This window comes from Arachis ipaensis, chromosome B10 (assembly GCF_000816755.2).
Source record: "Arachis ipaensis cultivar K30076 chromosome B10, Araip1.1, whole genome shotgun sequence".
In the NCBI taxonomy this organism is placed as follows: Eukaryota; Viridiplantae; Streptophyta; class Magnoliopsida; order Fabales; family Fabaceae; genus Arachis; species Arachis ipaensis.
This window is the reverse complement of record NC_029794.2, coordinates 29,910,690-29,919,746: the sequence shown is the minus strand read 5'-3', so window position 1 is coordinate 29,919,746 and position 9,057 is coordinate 29,910,690. Positions and strand designations below refer to the sequence as shown.

The following is a 9,057-nucleotide window of genomic DNA, read 5'->3' as shown; positions in this document are numbered from 1 at the left end:
GAGTACTGTTGGATGCAGCTTGCATTCCATGCAGACTCTGAGAGATCATATTGACTTGCTGAGTCAATATTTTATTCTGAGGCAATATGGCATTCAGAGTATCAACTTTAAGAACTCCCTTCTTCATAGGCGTCCTATTACTCACAGGATTCCTTTCAGAAGTGTACATGAACTGGTTATTAGCAACCATGTCAATAAGCTCTTGAGCTTCTGCAGGCGTTTTCTTTAGGTGAATGGATCCACCTACAGAAGTGTCCAGTGACATCTTTGATAGCTCAGATAAACCATCATAGAATATATCCAGGATGGTCCATTCTGAAAGCATGTCAGAAGGACACTTTTTGGCCANATTGGAATTAGGTGCAGTAAAGTCACCAAGCATCTTCCTTACATTATTATTATTTTCGGCTGCCGTCTCCTCTTCCTGTTCGAAAATTTCTGAAAGGTTATCTCTGGATTGTTGTATTTTAGCTTCTCTTAGTTTCCTTTTTAGAGTCCTTTCAGGTTCTGGATCTGCTTCCACAAGAATGTTCTTATCCTTGCTCCTGCTCATATGACAAAGAAGATGGCACAGAAAAATAATAATAATAGAGATCCCTTATACCACAGTATAGGGATTAATCTTTCTTAACAAGCAAGTAACAAACTTCAAATTTTTGAATCAAAACATTAATTGATTATGTTATTTTCGAAAATTTGATATAAAAATAAGAAAAAGATTTTTGAAAAATATTTTTGGAATTTTCGAAAATAACTAAGAATTTTGAAAAAGATTTTATTTTTGAAAAAGATTTTGAAAAAGATAAGATTTTCAAATTGAAAATTTGATTTGACTCATAAGAAACAACTTGATTTTAAAAATTTTTGAAAAAGTCAACTCAAATTTTCGAATTTGATGAGAGAAAAAGGGAAAGATATTTTTTTGTTTTTTTGAATTTTTATGATGAGAGAGGAAAACAGGAAAAATGATGTAATGCATGAAAGTTATGGATCAAAATAATGAATGCATGCAAGAATGCTATGAATGTCAAGATGAACACCAAGAACACTTTGAATGTCAAGATAAACATCATAGACACAATTTTGAAAAATTTTTAATGCAAAGAAAACATGCAAGACACCAAACTTAGAATTCTTTAATGCTTACGCACTAAGAATTCAAGAATGCATATGAAAAACACCATATAACACAAAACAAAAAATCATCAAGATCAAACAAGAAGACTTACCAAGAACAACTTGAAGATCATGAAGAACACTATGAATGCATGAAATTTTCGAAAAATGCAAGATGCACATGCAAATGACACCAAACTTATGACATGACTCATGACCCAAACAAGAAACACAAAAAATGTTTTTGAATTTTATGATTTTCTAATTTTTTTGGATTTTTTTTTTCGAAAATTATATGAAAAAGAAAAAATAAGGATTCCAAAATTTTTTTTTTAACATGAATTCCAGGAATCTTGCATTCTTAGTCTAAAGCTTTAGTCCAGGAATTAGACATGGCTCACTAGCCAGCCAAGCTTTCAATGAAAGCTCCGGTTCAAAACACTAGACATGGCCAATTGCCAGCCAAGCTTCAGCAGGTGAATCAGGAACAGCAACAGGTGGATTAGCAACAACTAGCTTGCTCTTGATAACAAATTGCTGCCTCAGTCCAAAAAAATTTAGACATGGCTTTACAGCCAGCCAGGCTTCACATGCTTCATGAAACACTAGAATTCATTCTTAAAAATTTTGAATAAAATTTTTGAAAACATTTTTATATTATTTATTTATTTATTTATTTATTTTTTTTCTAAAACAAAGGAGAAAATTCTGAAATATTTTTGAAAAATTTTTTTTGAAAAGAAAACAAGAAGAAAATTACCTAATCTGAGCAACAAGATGAACCGTCAGTTGTCCAAACTCGAACAATCCCCGGCAACGGCGCCAAAAACTTGGTACGCGGAATCGTGATTACACTTTAATTATGTAAAATTCATTGCCCTTTCTTTCCCTGGCAATGGCACCAAAAACATGATGCCAAGACCATGGTTCACAACTCCGTGTAACTAACCAGCAACTGCACTGGGTCGTCCAAGTAATACCTTACGTGAGTAAGGGTCAAATCCCACGGAGATTGTCGGTATGAAGCAAGCTATGGTCACCTTGTAAATCTCAGTCAAGCGGATATCAAACAGTAATGGGTTTTCGAAAGTAATTAATAAAATAGGGATAGAAATACTTATGTAAATCATTGGTAGGAATTTCAGATAAGCGAATGGAGATGCTTTTCGTCCTCTGAACCTCTGCTTTCCTGCTATCTTCATCCAGTCAGTCTTACTCCTTTCCATGGCTGGCTTTATGTGATACATCACCATTGTCAACGGCTACTTTCGGTCATCTCTCGGGAAAATGATCCAATGCCCTGTCACGGCACGGCTAATCGTCTGGAGGCATCACCCTTGTCAATGGCTTCATCTTATCCTCTCAGTGAAAATGGTCAACGCACCCTGTCACGGCACGGCTATTCATCTGTCGGTTCTCGATCATGCTGGAATAGGATTTACTATCCTTTTGCGTCTGTCACTAACGCCCCGCAATCGCGAGTTTGGAGCTCGTCACAGTCATCCAATCATTGAATCCTACTCAGAATACCACAGACAAGGTTTAGACCTTCTGAATTCTCTTGAATGCCGCCATCATTCTAGCTTACGCCACGAAGATTCTGGTTAGGAGATCTAAGAGATACTCATTCAATCTAATGTAGAACGGAAGTGGTTGTCAGGCACGTGTTCATAGGGAATGATGATGATTGTCACGTTCATCACATTCAGGTTGAAGTGCGAATGAATATTTTAGAAGCGAAATAAGATGAGTTGAATAGAAAACAGTAGTACTTTGCATTAATTTTTGAGGAACAGCAGAGCTCTACACCTTAATCTATGGAGTGTAGAAACTCTACCGTTGAAAATACATAAGTGAAGGTCCAGGCATGGCCGAGATGGCCAGCCCCCAAAACGTGATCAATAGATCAAAAGATAATCCAAAGATGTCTAATACAATAGTAAAAGGTCCTATTTATAATAAACTAGTCACTAGGGTTTACAGAAGTAAGTAATTGATGCATAAATCCACTTTCGGGGCCCACTTGGTGTGTGCTTGGGCTGAGCTTGAGTGTTGCACGTGTAGAGGTCCTTCTTGGAGTTGAACGCCAGTTTTTGTGCCAGTTTAGGCGTTCAACTCTGGTTTTGGATCCTTTTCTGGCGCTGGACGCCAGATTTGGGCAGAGAGCTGGCGTTGAACACCAGTTTGCATCGTCTAAACTTGGCCAAAGTATGGACTATTATACATTGCTGGAAAGCCCTGGATGTCTACTTTCCAACGCAATTGGAACCGCGCCATTTCGAGTTCTGTAGCTCCAAAAAATTCATTTTGAGTGCAGGGAGGTCAGAATCCAACAGCATCAGCAGTCCTTCTTCAACCTCTGAATCTGATTTTTGCTCAAGTCCCTCAATTTCAGCCAGAAAATACCTGAAATCACAGAAAAACACACAAACTCATAGTAAAGTCCATAAATGTGAATTTAACATAAAAACTAGTGAAAACATCCCTAAAAGTAACTAAATCCTACTAAAAACATACTAAAAACAATGTCAAAAAGCGTATAAATTATCCGCTCATCAGTTATACTATTTATAACTGTCATTGTCTTGCATGTTAGAAATATCTTTACTTTACTGTCATACTAGAGCTAGCGTCACCATTTGCTGGTATAAAGCATGCTCTGATTACATGTAAATACTGCAGGTTATAAACATGGAGTGGGGTAATTTCCGATCCTCACATCTTCCTCTAACAGAATATGATGTAGCTCTAGATGCTGAGAGGTTAAATCCTGGAGAGCAGGTCAAGATCATCACGTTATAGTCATTGGTTTAAAGCTTTAACCAGCATGTGTAATTTTGTAATATTCTTCCACTATTGTTCACAGATATTTGAGAAGTTGATTTCTGGTATGTATTTGGGGGACATTGTAAGGAGATCTTTATTGAAGAAGGGTGAAGAAGCTGACTTTTTTGGAGATATAGTTCCCCCCAAGTTGAGAGTTCCTTTCATACTCAGGTATGCATGCTAGTTAATTATACTCAAGTATTACAAGAAGCTGTGCTGCCTCCCTTGCAGTGAGATTTGCAAATCATGGGCACCCCACTATGGTGGTTTCAACTGACCCTGCTCACTCCTTAAGCGACTCTTTTGCTCAGGTACCTAACGAGACCAAGAAAAATCTCTTGATTGTTTAGTTTACTAGTTCTTCAATATGGATAAAACTTCAGAAGTGTAATGCTACAATCTCGTTAGGATTTGACAGGTGGTAGGCTTGTTCCGGTTTAAGGAGTGGAGTCACCATTATATGCTCTCAAGGTACTCATTTTGATTGAAACAGAATTGAATATTAAACTAATAATTCTCATTTTGATTGCTGACCAGGTAGTTTCTGCTTTTAATTATGAGTGTTTCTTAATCTAGTGTTAAGTTCTAAGCATTTTTAGGGGCTAATAGTTTCTTCTATTTATGTCCATATAGAACAATCAATGTATCAAATCTCCAAAGTCAATGACTCATTTATAATTGAATTTGGTATAATAAAGCTGATTCACTTCTTCTAACATTATATGATGTCTTAATTTTTTGATAATTTTTTACCTCTCCTATATCTAATTTAAGTGTGAAAGTCTGGTTAATTAGTGCATGAAAAATTCTATAGGGACATATTAGGATTGTGTTAAAGGAAATGGAAGAAAGAAACACCTGTAGATTTTCATGGTTTGAATGAAACAAGATAATACATAATTCCTTGAATTCACCTCTTCTGCCGTGACCATGTTATTTTTTTTAGTATATGCTTTCTTGGTTTACTATGTCTACGTGTTCCATTTAATTTTTATAATTACGAATGTCATTATGAATATTTTTTTAACTACTTTTCTATATAATTATGCAGGGTAACAATGAAGATTAAGCAATAATGAAGATTAAGCTGACTATTATTGTGGTTTATTGGCCAAGATAGAGTGCTATTTAGAATCTTTACATGTATGGTTGACTAATAATTTTTATTAGAAGATACTTTTATTAGCTAAGTGATATTATGGTTTTGATATGGCTATGCTTACTTTAGTTTGAGATGTATGAATCTTTACAGTTAACTTCATTCTAGTACTTTTAGATCAATGTTATAAATATATTTTGGTTAGAGATAATTTTTATTATTTAAAGAAATTATTTAGTATAATTATGTATTTATTTTTATTTTATAATATTCAATTCATTTAAATAAAAATGCAGAATTATTATACATGTAATCATATTAACTATTATGTTGTATTAATAATTATTAGATAATTATGTATATATATATATATATATATATATATATAGAAAAAAAAGACCTAAGGCTACACTTATATACAGTAGCTATAGTATACAAAAAAAAAAACGAGACCTAAGGCTACACTTATATACAGTAGCTATAGTATACAAAAGAAAAAAAATGAGACCTAAGGCTACACTTATATACAGTAGCTATAGTATACAAAAGAAAAAAAATGAGACCTAAGGCTACACTTATATACAGTAGCTATAGTATATATAAAAAAAAAAGAGGGACCTAAGGCTACGCTTATAAAAAGTAGCTATGGTATACAATGTGGCTACGCTTTACAAGTGATGCAGTAGCGTTGAAAAGCGTAGCCTATTCTGGAAGAATGAAAGCTGAAAAGCGTAGCCTTTGGTCCTGGACAGCATCACTTGAAAAGCGCACCCTATTCCAAAACGCCAAAAGCGTAGCCCTTGGTGCAGAAAAGCGTAGCCTTTGAGAATAGGCAACGGCCGAATAGGAATCACCCCAAAAAGCGTAGCCGTAGTCTAAGGCATCATTTTTTTTCACTTTTGGCTACACTTTTCAAGTGTACCTAAATGAGTATTTTTCTTGTAGTGTTAAGAGCTCTGGGCACCTCTAACTAGGGACTCTAGCAAAGCTGAGTCACAATCTGAAAAGGTTCACTCAGTTATGTGTCTGTGGCATTTATGTATCCGGTGGTAATACTGGAAAACAAAATGCTTAGGGTCACGGCCAAGACTCATAAAGTAGCTGTGTTCAAGAATCAACATACTGAACTAGGAGAATCAATAACACTATCTAAATTCTGAGTTCCTATGGATGCCAATCATTCTGAACTTCAAAGGATAAAGTGAGATGCCAAAACTGTTCAGAAGTAAAAAGCTACTAGTCCCGCTCAACTAATTGGAACTAAGCTTCATTGATATTTTGAAATTTATTGTATATTCTCTTCTTTTTATCCTATTTTGTTTTTAGTTTCTTGGGGACAAGCAACAATTTAAGTTTGGTGTTGTGATGAGCGGATAATTTATACCCTTTTTGGCATTATTTTTACATAGTTTTTAGTATGTTTTAGCTACTTTTTATTATATTTCTATTAGTTTTTATGCAAAAATCACATTTCTGGACTTTACTATGAGTTTGTGTATTTTTCTGTAATTTCAGGTATTTTCTGGCTGAAATTGAGGGATCTGAGCAAAAGTCTGATTCAGAGGCTGAGAAAGGACTGCAGATGCTGTTGGATTCTCACCCACCTGCTCTCGAAGTGGATTTTCTGGAGCTACCGAAACCCAACTGGCGCGCTCTCAATTGCGTTGGAAAGTAGACATCTTGGGCTTTCTACCAATATATAATAGTTCACACTTTTCCCGAGATTTGATGGCCCAAACTGGCGTAAAATGCCAGCCAAAGACCCTTTTCTAGCGTAAAATGCCAGAACTTGCACCAAAACTGGAGTTAAACGCCCAAACTGGCATCCAAGCTGGCGTTTAACTCTAGAAATGGCCTATGCACATGTAAAGCTCAATGCTCAGCCCAAGCACACACCAAGTGGGCCCCAGAAGTAGAATTCTGCACGATCTGCACTTAGTTACTTATTTTCTGTAATCCCTAGTAACTAGTTTAGTATAAATAAAACTTTTAACTTTTGAATCATATCATCTTTGGACTTGGAGGCTGGCCTCACAGCCATTCCTAGACCTTTTTCTCTTATGTATTTTCTACGGTGGAGTTTTTACACCTCATAGATTAAGGTGTGGAGCTCTGCTGTTCTTCATGAATTAATGCAAGTACTATTGTTTCTCTTTCAATTCACGCTTACTTCTTCTCTAAGATATACTCTCTTACTTAATTCAGTTAAGTCAAAATGAAGGGGTGACCCGTGACAATCACCCACTATCTTCGTTACTCGCTTAGCCAAGATCCGCGTGTCTGACAACAACAAGCGGTCTACATGATGTTCAACATAGTCATTGGACGACAGCCGGAGTATATTCTCTTGGGTCTCTAATACACGGACCGAGTCCGTGAGATTACAACCTTTGTGGTATAGGCTAGAACCAATTGGCAGCATTCCTGAGATCCGGAAAGTCTAAACCTTGTCTGTGGTATTCCGAGTAGGATCTGGGAAGGGATGACTGTGACGAGCTTCAAACTCGCGAATGTTGGGCGCAGTGACAGTGTGTAAAAGGATAGAGAGATCCTATTCTGACGCTAGTGAGAACCGACAGATGATTAGCCGTGCGGTAGCTGTACCTGGTATTTTTCATCCGAGACGAGAAATCCGACAGTTGATTAGCCGTGCAGAAACCGTACCTGGTATTTTTCATCCGAGAGGATCATACAGCTTGCCATGGAAGGGAGCACGCATGATTGGATGAATACAATAGGAAAGCAGAGGTTCAGAAGCAACAAAGCATCTCCAAACGCTTATCTAAAATTTCCACCGATGAATTACATAAGTATCTTTATTTTATTTTATGTTTTATTTATCTTTTAATTATCAAAACCTCATAACCATTTGAATCCGCCTGACTAAGATTTACAGGATGACCATAGCTTGCTTCAAGCCGACAATCTCCGTGGGATCGACCTTTACTCACGTAAGGTATTACTTGGACGACCCATTGCACTTGCTGGTTAATTGTGCGGAGTTGTGAAAAGTGTGATCACAATTCCATGCACCAAACATGTACTTGTAAATTTTGGCAGCTTACAAGGTTGCCATGTAGGTATCTTGTGCTACACTATCCAGTAGGGGTCAAAGAGCTAAAACATTCGTGTACAACTGGTTGTCAATGGGAGCATTTAATGCAACTTACCAAGAATTTATCCAACCAGTTCTATTCAAGGAATTTTGAAAGAAAGCTCAAGGATATCTATTACTTCCCTCACATTACAAGAAACCAATTGGTAGACCAACCAAGAAAAAGATAAGTGGTCCTGAGCTAAATCCCAACCCTCACAAGCTCAAAAGAAGATATACAGCCATTAAATGCAAAACTTGTCTGAATGTAAAACTTAAATTAAAATGTATGACAGTTTGAGATTAATATTAGTGCCTAATTAATTCTTGATGTATATAATATTGTTTGGTGTAGATTGGACATAATAATAGAGGTTGTCCTTACAAGAATGGAAACCAAGCTGGAATTTTACAATCATCTGTTGAAGTGAATTTAGATGTTGATGATGCCCAACATTAAAAGGATTACTAGGAGGAGACAATGGAGGCTTTGGATGAGGAAGAGGCTGTAGCTACAGCTGCAACAACATCATAGGTATATTCACACTTTTTCTTAGGGTTGGTTGTAGGTTTCTATTGTATCATATAGTCCCACATTTTTAGTTTTTTGTTAGTTTTATGTTCAGCAGAACCAATCCACTTCAGCTCAATAAGCTGCAGCGGGAAGTGGGTGGAGCTTTATACCAACACCAGGCCTGACAAAGCCTCCTGTCAGTGATCCAAAATTGCCCAAATCAACATCTTCAAGTCCTAACCCAAGGTCCCAGGCTGCAAAAAGGAAAATCCAAATATGATGGGGCAGGAGCTTCTACTATAGCCAAGAGTGGTGGGACATCAAGGAATACCAAGATGTTGAAGATGCCTGTTGCAAAACTCTCAATTAGGAGGCCTCGTAGAGTGTTGAATGTTGATGTGACCTTTT

General features: G+C 36.6%; 2 long non-coding RNA genes across 2 annotated transcripts in view; both read left to right on the top strand.

Moving 5' to 3' along the window:
* The window catches only part of LOC110268180, a 9,155-nt gene extending 4,708 nt beyond the window's left edge, over window positions 1-4,447 (top strand). Inside the window, exons 2-4 of the long non-coding RNA XR_002356285.1 lie at window positions 3,799-3,897; window positions 3,983-4,253; window positions 4,351-4,447. This is a non-coding gene — a long non-coding RNA (uncharacterized LOC110268180). The remainder of the gene's footprint in view (window positions 1-3,798; window positions 3,898-3,982; window positions 4,254-4,350) is intronic.
* Window positions 1-8,168, top strand: part of LOC110268181 — a 17,392-nt gene extending 9,224 nt beyond the window's left edge. The window contains exon 4 of the long non-coding RNA XR_002356286.1: window positions 8,157-8,168. This is a non-coding gene — a long non-coding RNA (uncharacterized LOC110268181). The remainder of the gene's footprint in view (window positions 1-8,156) is intronic.